The sequence below is a fragment of the Asterias rubens genome, chromosome 17 (genome assembly GCF_902459465.1).
Source record: "Asterias rubens chromosome 17, eAstRub1.3, whole genome shotgun sequence".
Classification (NCBI taxonomy): Eukaryota; Metazoa; Echinodermata; class Asteroidea; order Forcipulatida; family Asteriidae; genus Asterias; species Asterias rubens.
The window spans coordinates 6,122,896-6,138,947 of NC_047078.1; positions in this window are offsets into that span (position 1 = coordinate 6,122,896).

Here is a 16,052-nt window from a genome sequence, read left to right on the forward strand (position 1 = left end):
ACAACGATGTAACGAGCGTTTATCCCTCGTCCTTCGTACTCCACAAAACAGGAAATCTAGTAGCAATTACTGTCAAAAAACCTTCGCAGTTCTAATGACTCAGTCGTCAAGTGTAGACGTTTATGCGTTAATGACTCTAAAGACGATTAGCTCTTAATGTTTGTCAGATTTAATACAATCACGCAAAGCAAACGATGACACGAAAGCCTGTCAGCCCCCACACATGGCTTTAAAGGCACTGGACACTATTGGTAAATTTACTCAAAATAATTTTTAGCAAAAAAAAAAAAATTGGTAACGAGTAATGGAGAGCGCTTTTGATAGTATAAAACATTGTCAGAAACGACTCCATGTAATGTATGTAGTTTTGGAGAAAGAGGTAATTTCCCAAGACTTCACACCGAAAGCCTTTTATTAGGCATCGGAAAGCACACACATTTGTTCAAAAAGGATGTTTTACCCCAGTATTCTCTTGAAATCTCGCTGACCAATTGAGTCAGAATGGTTATTTTATACATGTTGGGATACACCAAGTGAAAATACTGGTCTTTGACAATTACCGAAGGGCTGGTGTCCAGTGCCATTAAAAGGCTCCAACAGTCTTGAAGTCTTATTTTAGGCATCTGGAAGCACACAGATTTGTGCAACAAGGATGCTTTTTCCTTTCATTATTCTCTCGAAACTTCGATGACCAATTGTGTCAAAATTCTCACAGATTTGTTATTTTATACATGTTGGGAAATACCAAGTGAGAATACTGGTCTTCGACAATAATACCAAACATGTCCTGTGCCTTTAATACAATTACACAGTCAAAACACTAAAGCGAAAGCCACTCACATCCCCCACATGTTGCTATAACTCGTCTCCGAGAGAGTGTGACCACCACCGAGTTTGCTGGCAGCGCTTATACGATTAAAAACCTCGATACACCCCGCAGTAGCCAAGGCTGAGTTGCAATAATCGAGTTGTTGATTGTGTACTGATTGGTAACTCATTTTTAGGCAAACGAAAGGAAAAATGTGTTAGGTGGGCTGGCTTAGCAAAAAAGTGTCAACCAGTTACAAGAAGCAAAAGATATGGGAAGAAAACCATAGCCAGTCAATTTCAAAGTTAGAATCTATCAAATTTGCAATCGGTAGCCTAAACGCTTCTCAGACTCAAAATTTGGGGCATAACAACTGATTTATTTTGCCCTTATAGCCATATTACTTCGAAGTGAAAAGATTCTCAAAATGCTTTTTATTATTGAAAGTTGTTTTACCTTCTACCAAGAACGGTTTTTTTATATTGCCATTCATAGGAGTGGTTACCACACGAGACCCTTGAATAACCGAGAGATAAAAGAGAAGGGGGTGTATCACACAAACTCCGCCCCCTCCGTTCACTCTTTGTTTACCATCAAGTCACGTGCACGTGTTTTAACGCACCAAGAACAGCTATCTTCCAATGAGCTGCCTCCTTTTATCTCAGTGAGGGCGCTGTTTGAGAGTGTGACGTCATATGCAATGGGTCAAAATGATGTCGCCATTCATCCACACTCATACTCTCAATGGACACCAGTCAACTCGCTCCCAGCAAAGTAGCCCACTACAAAGTCGCCCCTAGCAAAGTCGCCCATGAAAAAGTCGCCCCTCACTTACAAAGTCGCTCCCTGTCAAAGTCACCCTCACCGCCCCCAATAAAGTCGCCCCTACCAAAGTCGCCCAGTGTCTACTTGACTAAAATGAAATACCGCGGCGTTTTTCTGGGACACTTATCGGCTGTTAATTTTGTCGTGGGCGACTTTGCTAGGGGCGACTTTGTACTGGGCGACTTTGATGGGGGAGGGGGATGACTGGTATTCAACTCAACAAACCAAAAAACTAAATTTGTACCTAGTTTTCTCAACTTAATGTATTCTTTACAATAATTGCCTAAGCCTCTTTGGGAAAATAAAATATTATGATGTATAATTATATTTTCACTATTCACTACCACGTAAACAAAGAACTAAATCTCGTGGCTCTGCCGCAATGTCCCAAATTTCCCATCAATTGAATTCATTTTCATTTCAATACAAAACGAGGTATGACTAATTGGTCTATAATGACCACTAATGACTGATTGTTGACAGGGCTATTAGTGTGACGGGGGCATTATTGACAATTGAAGGATATTGTTATGTAACTATGCTGAAAATTACTTGAGAATAATCACTTTATTTGAGCTCATAATTATTATCAGATATGACAGTAGTTTAAAACGGATTTCATGTGATGATTAATGGAATCAACAGTTAATATGAATATTGACGATGAAAGGCTTAAAGGAACACATTGCCTTGGATCGGACGAGTTGGTCTATAAAAAGCGTTTTGTAACCGTTTTCTATAAAATGCATATGATTGGAACGATGTTGTAAAAGTAGAATACAATGATCCACACAAATTTGCATCGAAATTGCGTGGTTTTCATTTTACTGCGCGAACTAACACGGTCGGCCATTTATGGGAGTCAAACATTGACTCCCATAATTAATGGCCGACCGTGTTTGTCGAAGAGGTAAATCTCGAGGAGGAATCTTGCGTTTTAATATACCACACCTGTTTACTAATTGAGTTATAAAGTCTGTACCTAGACTAGCCCAATATATAAAAGGAATATTTCTCTTTGTGCTGTACATGAAAGGCCGCCAGGGATACACCATTACACTTGCCAACCTGTTGTTTATACAGGATGGACCTTTTACTATACCTTTCGGCTGAAAATTTGAAGAGTAAATCAAATCATTTAAGTCAAAGAAATAGGAGTCAGAACATTGAGAACATCCGAAGTTGATTATTCACGCTGGTATTGATTACAGACCAAAATGCCAAATATTTACCGTCCCGTCAGCGGCAGCCATTTTGAGTAGTGATCGATTCGCAGATTCTCTTCTGCGCATTAAATATAGTATGGAAATGGGTGCCCTATACTTTGTGATCTATGTACAAAATATATAACAAAAATACTCGGAGTAATTGTTGTTCCCGATTTGGGGTCGAACAAAGACAAAACTAAGGCAGGATAAACCAACCATCTCAAGAATTAACGTGCCGGCGCTATCAAGCCCTATACGTTGGCGGCGTCCGTATTTCGTCAACATCTTTATTCGGTTGCCAATCAGAAGCAATACAGCCTTTAATCATTAATAATAATAATAATAATAATAATATTTAACATTTGTATTGCGCCCCTTACATACAAAATGATCAGAGGCGCAGAACACTTGTTAAAAAGCACAGAGTGGAAGAAAAAGACAAAGAAAAAAGACAGGTCACCAGGCCAGTGCCCAAACAAAAGTATGGGGATACGTCTGTCCCGCCAACAGAGAACTAATTAACTACTTATTACATAGGCCTATCTCTGCTGGCATCGGTAATGTTATCTATCTATTGTAACCCTATCTATGCTAAAATTCTTAACTAACTGGCAAGGTGACCATAGAAGAAGACATAAAAAGCTAAAAAGCGGTATTAAAATTAAAAGCGGTATTAAAAAGATAGGTTTAAAAAAATTAACCAGTCAGTTTCCCTTGTGGTTTCCTATTTGATATTATGTGTTTACCTTTACGATTATTTCCCCTTATCCGTCATAGGTAAAAAGATGTGCGTTCCAGCTACTCTTAGGTTAAACCAAATTGGTGCCGATTTCACGCGCAAATCACGCAGAAGCCAAAGCCTAATCGGACGTAGCATTAAATCGATTTATTTGCCCTTACGGGGGGAGCAGAAAGAGCGCGTATCCGCGAGGACCTTTAGGGGGGAGAAACGACACTGGGACACCGCCGAGACTGCTGAGGCTAAATGGCATTGTAATTGAATTAAGAATGGGCTGGCTGAGTAAAAATGTTAGTTTGTATCAATTTTGCTCCCTGGTGATTTTGAAGTAGTAGAATGTGAGTAGTGTCGAAGGAGTATAAGAAATAATTATATTTATTTTATTTATTTATTTTCTTTTAATTCTTCGGACAAAATAATTAAACAAGCAGAGGCCGTCCAGGGGAAGGACAAAAGTAAAAAAAAAAAAAGAAGAACAAAAAAGACGTGCCCTCCCATACCTTGTATAGAGCTGTTCAGACGAATAAAGTGCATAACAAATTATTTATTAAAAAAACAAAAACAAAAAACAGTGTCGATAAAATGACATAAATATCTCATTTCCAAAACAGACGTATTAATATTTAATACCTGGTTGCGCTAAGCAATATTGTCCCTGCTTACTACATTAAAGAGTTCAGTAAATAGGTAGTCCAGAATTGATGAAAGGTACAATTTGAGGAGAGGGTTTGAATGGCGAATTCTTCATGCTTGCAAGCTGCATGTTCGCCAATGACTTCTTTGTTTCATTACCAGACAAACAACGACTTGAAACAAAGACTATACAAACATTCAAAGTTCCAGTGACTAGCGTCAATATTTGTGGGTGTACTTTGCTCTCAAGCCGGCACACGTCCCGAAGAGTGATGGCCATAAACGATATTACATGATCTATCTAACCTTAACCGCTAACATTTAAAAATCTAAAGGTTGCAATTAATTATACTTCCCAGTTTCATACTACCATCGATCAAAGGTCAAAAGATTCATTAAAGGGTCTGTACACGTTTGGTAATGACTGAAAGTTAAAGGCAGTGGACACTATTGGTATTTACTCAAAATAATTTTTAGCATAAAACCTTACTTGGTGTAACGAGTAATGGGGAGCTGATGTTGATAGTAAAAACAACATTGTGAGAAACGGCTCCCTCTGAAGTAACGTAGTTTTCGAGAAAGAAGTAATTTTCCAACGAATTTGATTTTTAGACCTCAGGTTTAGAATTTGAGGTCTCGAAATCAAGCATCTGAAAGCACACAACTTCGTGCAACAAGGGCATGTTTTCCGCGTGACAATGGTATTATAGTATTATTTCATGTATTATCACTATTCCATTTGCTTGTTAAACATAATTCTTTATTCACTCCTAATTGTTTTGTTTATTTGTTTGGATTTGTAAATAAAGTGAATTGAATTGAATTGAATTGAATGGTGTTTTTTTCTTCTAGTATTATCTTGCAACTCAGATGACCGATTGAGCTAAAATTTTCACAGGTTTGTTATTTTATGAGAAGACTGATCTTTGACATTTACCAATAAGTGTCCAGTGTCTTTTATGACAGTACAAACTTTCGTGGTAAGAAGTACAACACCTTGCATTTTGAGAAACATTTCACTTCGAAGCACTGCGGTTTTAGAAAAATATATCACCTTTATCCCCCCCCCCAAAAAAAATGTCTAATAAAAGAAGATTACCTCGCGCGGCAGTGCTTCTTGTATTCCTAAAATATATTCTTCATACGTGGAAATTATTCGCGCCTGAGTTTCGGCGATATCATCTTTTGAAACGACATTTTCTCAGGTTAATTTTAGTGTATACGTTTATATAGAACTAAAACAATAGAATCGTTCAAAAACAAAATGTATACATTGCCTCTGCCTTTAAAGGGAAGGTACACGTTTGGTAATTACCCAAAACAAATATTAACTTAAAATCTGACTTGGTAAACGAGCATTTGAGAGCTGTTGATAGTATAAAACATTGTGAGGAAACGGCTCCCTCTGACGTACCGTAGTTTTTGAGAAAGAGGTAATTTCTCACTAAAATAATAAAAGACTTCTAGCTAGAAGTTCTTTATTCCTATCCGAACGCACAAAAATTCGTCCAACCCGGGTGTTTTTTCATTCATTATTTTCTCGTAACTTCGATGACCGATTGAGCCCAAATTTTCACAGGCTTGTTATTTTATGCTTATGATGGGATACACAAAGTGAGAACACTGGTCTTTGACGGTTACCAAACGTGTACAGCCGTCGATTTCACAAAGAGTTAGGACTCGTCTTATCTCGAGTTAGGACGAGTAACTCGTCCTATCTTAGGAATAATCTTAAGGTCTGCATGCTACAGTGCAGGGTCGGGACTCGTCCTAAATCATAAGATTAATCCTAAGTTAGGAAGAGTTTTGTGAAATCGACAGCATTGCCTTTAAGATGAGCGTTTATCGATTAACATATTTTCTGCTCCGGCAAAGCGAGCGAGATGAAGTGATAAATATTGGGGATGTGGGGGCGTGAATAGATGCTGTTTGACATTCGGATAATAAATACCAAAGTAATGTAGATCTAAATCGAGCTGATGCAATATTTATGGCGTTAAAATGACATTATATTTGAAATTATAGTCTGTTTATAAGCATGTACCCACATACAAGTCAACCTGGGCGTCTATTTTTGTTCTGACGCACTCCATACAAAATTAATTGGGCCCAATTTCATTAAAGCATGTAAGCATAACAAATTTGGGAAGCACAGAATAATATTGCTGAACAGAAACTGGTTACCAATCAAAATTCCATAAAGCTGACAGTGTTGCAACTGGTGCCCTACTCGTTTTTGCTTATCAAAGATATTTGCGAAGCATTTGTTTCTGCTTAAAATGTTTATGAAACTGCTTCCAGGTGCTTTTCTGTTTTGTTGCTACTTCGAGGTACAGTTCTTTATTTAAGATCAAAGAACCAGGCTACCAAAATAAATCCTCTGTCTGCCCAATTGTGTTTGACCTTTTTAAAATCAATTTTCATAAAAGTCGCAGTGAAAACAAAATCCCTAAATACTTAATTACGCCGCTCGCTAGCAGAGAAGCCCACAACCTTGCACCAGTGACGTCATACCGATTGTATGACGTCACAATCCGCAGTGCCGATGACATCATGATTGATTGAGTAATTCAATTTGAAGATTGTAATCTTTAAGGATATTTTTAAGTCGAGATTAGATAAAGGCTTGCTGCTGTGCGGCAACTTCAACCCAGTAATCCCTTAAGGTGACTTCTCGAATACGAATACGTCAGTCATGTATTTTTTGTTTGTATGATGGGTGGGGGATCAATTCATACTTTCATTCATTCATTCATTTCTTTTATTTTTACCACACACAAAGAAAAGTGATATAATTGACATTAAATTATAATGATGAAGGAAAACATAAGTACAATAGGATTTTGTGTGAGGATGGACTAGTCTTCTCACTTGGTGTATCTCAACATACGCACAAAATAACGAACCTGTGAAAATTTGAACTCAATTGGTGGTCAAAGTTGCGAGATAATGATGGAAGAAAAAACACCATTGTCACACGAAGTTGTGTGTTTTCAGATGCCTGATTTCGGGGCCTCAACATCTAATTCTAAGCCTCGAACTCAAATTAAAAATAATATTTTAGTGGAAAATTCTCGAAAACTACGTTACTTCAGAGGGAGCCGTTTCTCACAATTTTGTATACCATCAACAGCTCTCCATTGCTTGTTTACCAAGTAAGTTTTTGGTTTATGGTACCGTTCGATTATTTAAATCATAAATGTAGATGTAAAAAAAAATAATAATAACATTCTGAAAATTTCATTTTTTAGATATCGCCGAAAATCCGGAGCGAAGTTCACGCAGGGAACTTCCTGGAATATCAATCTGAGAAGTAGAAATTCAGGGGGAAACTGTTATAGCCACATGACTTCGAAGTGTGTTTCTCAAAAATGCTTCATGCTATCAAAGGCTGCTGTAGGCTTCTAACCCAATATTTGTGTTGCCATTAATTTTATGAGTGATTAACAAACGTACATTCCCTCCAATATCTGTTGTTTTTACTAATATTCTAACCTCTGGGAAATGTATCGAGAAAAAAGTTCGAATTTTAGGTGTATTTAAATAAACCAGCACATGATTGATGAAATTTGTTTTCTTCACAATTTGAACATTTACCAACATTTCTGAATTTCATTCAGAATGTTGTTATTGTTGCTGTCGTTGTCGCTGTCGCTGTCGCTGTCGCTGTCGCTGTCGCTGTCGCTGCCGCTGCCGCTGCCGCTGTCGCTGCCGCTGTCGCTGCCGCTGTCGCTGCCGCTGTCGCTGCCGCTGTCGCTGCCGCTGCCGCTGTCGCTGTCGCTGTCGCTGTCGCTGTCGCTGTCGTTGTCGTTGTCGCTGTCGCTGTCGCTGTCGCTGTCGTTGTCGATGTTGAAAGCAGCATAACGAATTAATGTACACTTTAAAAACACTACCCCCTATGACCAGACAATATTTCACAAAAGGCGATGGTTTTGAAATACCCCAAAGACGATCGGAATGCATGCCGAGGCCTAAACTGATTAAGAACCCATATTTTATACTTTAAATATTGTTTCCATTTTGATTTGGAATAACATTCTTGTTATGACCACATACAATGGAATTTACCCCCACTTGATGTTTTATTTTGGAGTCCAGTCAAAAACAAAACAAAAAAACATACCCCACACGTGTGTCTAATCGTGATAAAAAAAAATACTAAAAACATTAAAGAAAAACTAGGGTCAGAAATATTCATATTTAAAGACACTGGACACTATTGGTAATTGTCAAAGACTAGTGTTCACAGTTTGTGTATATATGCATAAAATAACAAACCTGGCAAATTTGACATCAATCTGTCGTCGAAGTTGCGAGATATTAATGAAAGAAAAAACACCCTTGTCGCACCATGGTTGTGTGTTTTCAGATGCTTGATTTTGAGACCTCAAATTCTAAATCTGAGGTCTCGAAATCAAATTCGTGGGCAATTACTTCTTTCTCGAAAAATACGTCACTTCAGAGGGAGCAATTTCGCACAATGTTTTATACCTATCAATAGCTCTCCATTACTGGTTACCAAGTAAAGTTTATTGCTGTAATTATTTTGAGTAATTACAAATAGTGTCACTGCAATTTCCTCTTCCTATAGACAATTTTTTTTATTTTTATTTTATGCAAGTCGCCCAAAACAAGGCTAAAAGCCACTCTAGGTTAAGGGCTACAAGGAAGAAAACATAGACATGTAGTAACTCAGTGGAGCTGAAGGTAGGAATTGACATTCCTCTTAAAAAATGGAAGATCATAGGATGAAGGGAAACATGCACCAGGCAAGGAGTTCCAAAGAGATGCAGTACGAGGGAAAAAGCTACTAGAGTAGCTCTTTGTTCTCTATCTCGGCATAGCCACAGTATAAGGATGAGAACAAGCAGAAAGCCTGGTCTCGCGCTCAAACACCCTGACAGGAGGAACAAGGTTGGATAGACTGGTGGAACAATATGAAAAGGAAAGTACGTTTGGTAACCACAATAAAAACTTTGACTAGAAGGCTAGAGCAGCTTTCAATATAGTAACAAACATTTTGAGAAACATTTAATTTCGAAGTAATGATAAAAGATATCAATATTTATCCCTCCAAAATGGTAATGTGAGAAGCTTTACTAGATTGTGTATAATTCTCTCTGCGTGTACATATCGCTCCGGATTTGTGTCGATATCTCAAAAATGCGAACACCTTTTGAAATATAATTTGCATATTATGTTATTTTTATTGTATACATCTACGATTAGGATACAAACAATTGAACTGCTCTCAAAACAGTGGTATACTTTACCTTTAAAGGGAAGGTACACGTTTGGTAATTACTCAAAATAAACATTAACTTAAAAACTGATTTGGTAACGAGCATTGGAGAGCTGTTGATAGTATACAACAAATTGTGGGAAACGACTCCCTCTGAAGTAGCATAGATTTTGAGAAAGAGGTAATTTCTCAGAAGTCTTTTATTCCTATCTGAAAGCACACTTCCAACAAGGGTGTTTTTTCTTTCATAATTTTCTCGCAGCTTCAACCAATTGAGCTCAAATTTTCACAGGCTTGTTATTTTACGCTTATGTTGGGGATACACCAAGTGAAAAGACTGGTATTAATTGACAATATTACCAAACGTGTTTAGGGCCTTTAATAGAGTTATGTAATTGATACGAATAACCTAGATATAATAGCCTTTACGATACCACATTCCCCGCGCTGTTTCCGTCCACTTATAATTCCCCATTATTTACCATTCTACCCTTGATCTTTGCTCTCAGCTCCCGCAAAGACATCTGACATTAAACGGCTGAGGTCAAAAATAGGTGAGTGTTTACCATTAGTATTAGATTTATTTCCGAGAATGTTTTTGTGTGTTTTTCTATCAAACAAACAAGGAAACTATGGGGTGAACAGTGTTTTTTTTCAGGAGAAAGAAAAAGGTATTCTGATAAAATAATCAAAACACAGCAGTTCAAAACAGTCGTTCTTGTTTGTTTTATCATGATTATGATTATCGAACTTTTCAATGATAAGACAAATAAAAATAATTGAACTTGTAAACATTTAAAAAGTTTTTTTTCCCCTTAATTTTAAAGGAAGTGGACACTATTGGTAACTACTCAAAATAGTTATCATCATAAAACCTTTCTTGATTACTAGTAATGGAAAGAGGTTGGTAGTATGTAACATTGTGAGAAACAGTTCCCTCTATAAGTGACGTAGATTTCGAGAAAGAAGTAAATTTCCACGAATTTGAGGTCTCGAAATCAAGCATCAGAAAGCACACAACTTCGTATGACAATGGTGTTTTTTTCTTTCATTATTATCTCGCAACTTCGACGACCGATTGAGCTAAAATTTTCACAGGTTTGTTATTTAATGCTTATGTTGAGATACACCAACTGTAAAGACTAGTCTTTGACAATTACCAATAGTGTCCAGTGTTCAGCTCTCACGTTAGGTTTTTGCATGGATTAGACTCATCATGCCAAATCAGGCTTCGTGGACTTTCTGATAAACCAAAAAAGAGCACATGTGCTGACTTATAGTAGTATGGAGGTGATGCTTTGTATAGTTATTTGGTTTGCGGTAACACCATGTGTGTATCTACTTGCCAGGTAGAGTTTGTTCTTAGAGAACTATCTTTCTTTATTCACCGCCGCGGAGTAGATAATCGGAGGTTCGGGAGACTTCTCAGTTCTGAAAAGAACTTTACTGCTTTTTAACTATTACCAGGGCGGATGGTGTAGACAAAGACTAGACTGGACTATTACTGTAGCTTATAGGATCGTAATTAACTGTACGAAGTCAGTTCTGAATTGGTATCAACGTTTCGACTAGCTTGCTCTAGTCATCGTCAGGAGACTGGGATGCTTTGCAATGGATGTAGGCGACCAACCTAAGAAGTTCACATGTCAGATGATTTGTGCAAATTAAGACTCGCTGATTTGACAGGGCAATACGGAACGAAAACATCAAAATGTCAAAGAACAGGTGGTTGACAACAGCACTCAACGTTTCAATCAGTATGCTCTGATCGTCTTCAGGAGAATGCATGGACTATGCTGCTAAGCTGCCTGGAGATTAAGTGGTTTTTGGGCCAGGCCAAAACCAACACTACTCAAAACAACATTTACACATGGTGCTATTTACAAACCTCTCACCTAATTGCACTCCCTCGCACCTTCGTTGAAAGTTTCAAAATCTATAAGTATTACGAACAACTATTTTTGTAAAAACTTGTACTCAATGTCTCCCATGTCACGTGGCCTTTGTTTCAATGAACTCACAAGTTATATATAAGTTGTGATACACGAAGTGTGGGCCTTTGGACAATACTTACCGAACGTGTCCAATGGCTTTAAGTACTGCCTTGAGATTAACGGGTAGTTTGGCTTGGCTCAAACTAACGCTACCGCACATCTCACCTACTCACACCTTGTACTCACACCTTGCTAAGTCTCAAATCCACTTCAATCAGGTTTGGAAAGGGAAACAAATGTTTACTTTAAGTCCCCACGTGGACTTTATATCAATCACGTGTGAGTAACAAGGCATCAACCTTAACACGGAGGTGGCTTTGAATCCAGGGGGTATAAAGTTCAAGTTCAGAATGATAAACTGACCCCCGATCTGACTAGAAACACATGGAACATCAGGGTAAGGGGGTCGAGGGATTACTAAGCAACTCTGAGTCGGTTTTGGGCTCGACGATTCTTCGAATTCACGAAACCCACATCATCTGGTATTTCTGTGCGAACGTAACCCACGTTAACAAATTCTACAATTAGTTTAAAAGACGGAACTTTCTGGGATCGTCATTATACTGAGTCATCCTCATGTTCCGGATTAAGGACTATCCGGCACTTATGTTCCGGATTAAGGACCTTCTGGAACATAATGACATCGTTGTTGTCCGCCTTTCCAGCAAATAAGTCCCAAATCCGTGTCACATTGTGGACATAACTCTTGAGTTTGATCGAACACAAACATGATACACACAACTTAACAAGTCAGGCAACCAGACATGCAACTCAAGATCACAATTTTACAGAGCTGCTTATATAAGCACAAAAAATAGCTAAGCGCGATAAAATGTCGCTTACCAAAATAAGGTTACCAGCCAAAGTATATGTACAAGTTGTGACAGATATGCTGCTCATTGCTGCTTAGCTGTAAATTGTTAAGCAATATTTTTTGCTTGAGCAGCTCAATAAATTGGGCCCCATAGGCCTTTCGCGCACCAGTCCCAGTAACTTTAGCTTTTTGTATGGCAATTTTGCGGGACAATTTATTCTTACGGTACCCTACACCCTACTAAATAAATTCCCACTAAACATACTCCCATAACAAATACAGGGTTTTCACAGACAATTATTCATTGACACTCTCTAAATGCAAAAGAGTGAAAAAGCACTCTTTGAAGAGCCATATGAGGGACAACTCTTTTTCGAGTGGTCTTCCACTCTTTTAGATTGAATTTTGCATCTTTTTGAATGATTTTTCACTCTGTCCTGGAGTGAAACCCCTCTAAAAGAGTGAATAACCACCACTCTTTATAAAGAGCCATTTGAGGGACCAATCGAAATGTAAAGAAAGATGTTTTCACTCCTTTACATTTAGAGAGCACCTGAAATTGTATCCTCTGCTCAATTTGATATGGAGAGTCCTAAGGCCCGGTTAATTATTCTCCCTCCAGATAAAAACACCCCTACTACAGCAGTGTAGTATTCCAAACGTCCAAGCATCAATATCGGAAACTTGTCCCATACCTCTCGGCAAATAGGACAAATTTTTCAGGGCATATTGTCATTCAAAATAACTCAAGTTGGAAGTCAACAACCCCAGGTCACAATTGGGCAATTTTGGTTACACCTTCACCACTGTTATTAGTCTCCAATATAAAAGTTCCAATGGCTTTTACATCCTGCATGTCTTGAACAAACAACTTACTTTGTAAAAAAAATAAAAATTATAAATAAATTTCGATTTTCAGATGTTTCTTTTGACCCACCTACCCACAATTTCGATTTTTTTAAAAACATTTTTTTAAAACATTTTTGTGTGTGTATACTGTCAGAAACCCGGAGCAAAATTTACGGTCAGGCTCACCCGGAAAGTCAGTTTGTCATAGTTTTGATGAATTTTGACAAATATTCCGGGTTCAGATGATTGAAAAACAAGTCAAGGAGTTAAAACAAAAGTAAAAGGTTCCTATATGAAGATTGGAACTAGTTACGTACTTTACAATCAATATAAACCACAAGGGGAAACTGACTCGGTAAATTTTTAAATGATTTTGGGGGTTTGAACAAAGACAAATTTACCAGAGTGGGATTCGAACCAACGACCTCCGGATTAATGTGTACTTCTCAATCAGTACGCTTTTAGAGATTAAAGGAACGTTACAGAATTGGTAAGAAACAAACATCGTGAAGATCCCAGATTTACATAAAACTTACACGGTCTAATGAAGGTGATAGTAGAAAACATCCCTTGAAATATTTCTGTCTGAAATTTCATACTTGATGAAAAATAAATAATCTCATTTCGCGTCTGGAGTTTATCGCTCAGGGAGCGTTTGATTGATTTTTGTTTTGGCATCGATACAATACAAAATTTGTAATCGGTTTTTAACTATTCTCTCGTGACCCAGACGGCCAATCGATCTCAAACTTCTACAGGTTTGTCAGTATGTGTATTATAGTGGATTACATAAAGTGCGTACACTGCCAGCAACTTTTTTGCTAGCAAAACCAATTCTGCAATTATGTTCCTTTTTAACCAATAAATATAATATTGCCCCCATAATTACCAACACAGTAGTTTGTCTGTATACAGTCACCGTCCAGGACCGTTCTTTCTAAAGGCCCACGCGCCAACCCTGAGCCCCGGCATGTGAATCACTAATGGATTTAACTACCTATATACTACACACACGCAAGCCCCTTAAAGGTACTTTTGGTAATTACTCAAAATATTTATTAGCATAAAACCTTACTCGGTAACGAGTAATGGGGAGAGGTTGATTGTATAAAACATTGTTAAAAAACGGCTCCCTCTGAAGTGACGTAGTTCTTGAGAAAGAAGTAATTTTCAACGAGTTTGATTTCGTGACCTTAGATTTAGAATTTTGAGGTCTCGAAATCAAGCACCTGAAAGCACACAACTGCGTGTGAAAAGGATGTTTTTTCTTTCATTATTACCTGGCAACTTCGAAGACCAATTGAGCTCAAATTTTCACTGGTTTGTTCTTTTATGCATATGTTGGGATACACCAAGTGAGAAGAGTCTTTGACAATTACCAATAGTGTCCAGTGTCTTTAAGGCGACATGCCCTTTGACACAATCATCCCCCTTCTATACGCTGTGTATGTTCAAGAGCCTTCAGGGTACGAGTGGGTTCCCCAAAATTATGTAGGAGTTTTAAAGTTGGGGGTCGAAGGGTTAATAAGAAAACTGTTCCAGTGGGCACAAAGAATGTTCTTGTCTTCAGCGTCAAAAGTGAAAATAAAAGAGACTGTTCTATGTTTGTGGCGTGGGGCAATACCTTTTTCATGTGGGAATGTTAACTGAAGAGAGGAATTTGATATTGAAATAGTAGACGGTGTATATTGGTTTTAAAAACACATAAATTTATTAAATAATGAAGGTGTATTAAATATTCTTATAGTTATGTTACATTCAACCGACAGCTGCGCGTGCGCAATATACCTTCAAGGCACGGCAACACAATAGTAAATTATTTAAAGCAACTTAATAACGGTGATTTCTGATTACAAAACTTACTTTTCAAAATGTTGTCCTCTACCAATATACTGTGGAATGTTTTGGTTTCAAATCCTGCCAAGGAAGTGGCCCTATGTAAAATCCATGAACTTTTAACCATGGTGTTCTCACGGAATATAGCCACCATACTGTTGATCTCATGTTTATTGTTGTATTATGACATTTTGAAAACCATGCAGGACCATGGTGAAATGATTGGACTGAAAGTCCGGATATTAATCTTGAAGTATTTCGAGGAAAAGCCATGGTTACGTCTCAGCAAGTCTCATGGCTGTGACCAAAGCCTTGGAAGATCAGGGTCATTAGTCTGTGGTCGGTCCTCGGCCACCTGAGTGATGGTCAAACTACGGCCACCTGATCATGGTCAGACGACCACCTGACCATGGCCGGAGCCACCGTGGTCCCGTAATTAGACCACAGGACTTACAAGGTTGAGGGTTCGAATACTATCAAAGCTATGTGGCTCATTTCACCCTAGAAACCAACTCATGATTGAAACGTCCAACCCGAGTTTTTGCCAATAAAACTATGGAAAACCCACAGTGCAAAGCAAAAACAGACAGCCTTTACACAAATATTCAAACATGAGTTGTCATTTTGAGAAACAAACCAACAATGATCATAAGAGATATTTCAGCTCATCGTACAGAAAATTAATTTTGGTCACAATCTTTTTAACAAAAGGAAAACTCTATTACAGAACCAAGGCTCAAATGACAGAAAAAGGCAGGCTCTTTTTCAGTAACTGGAAGTATCTGTCACTATGAATATCAGGTATGACTGATCCATAAAGGTTTTAATTTAGAGCAGTAATAATATGTTCGAGTTGACTGCAAGGAGTCAATCAGTAATGAGTGAACGACAGGACATTACGCGTGTAAGCATTTCCCCAAATGAAATGTTGCTTGCAGCAAATCTATACTACTTACAGTCTGCCAACACTCCTTTTACAGCCTAGCCACGCGTGTGCCTTCATGGTCGAAGCACCTAGGCATTAATAAATCCTGCTCAAAAGTACACACCACGTACTTGAACCAATGAAAGTGATGGATGGACACAAGGTTGCGAAAATCCTAT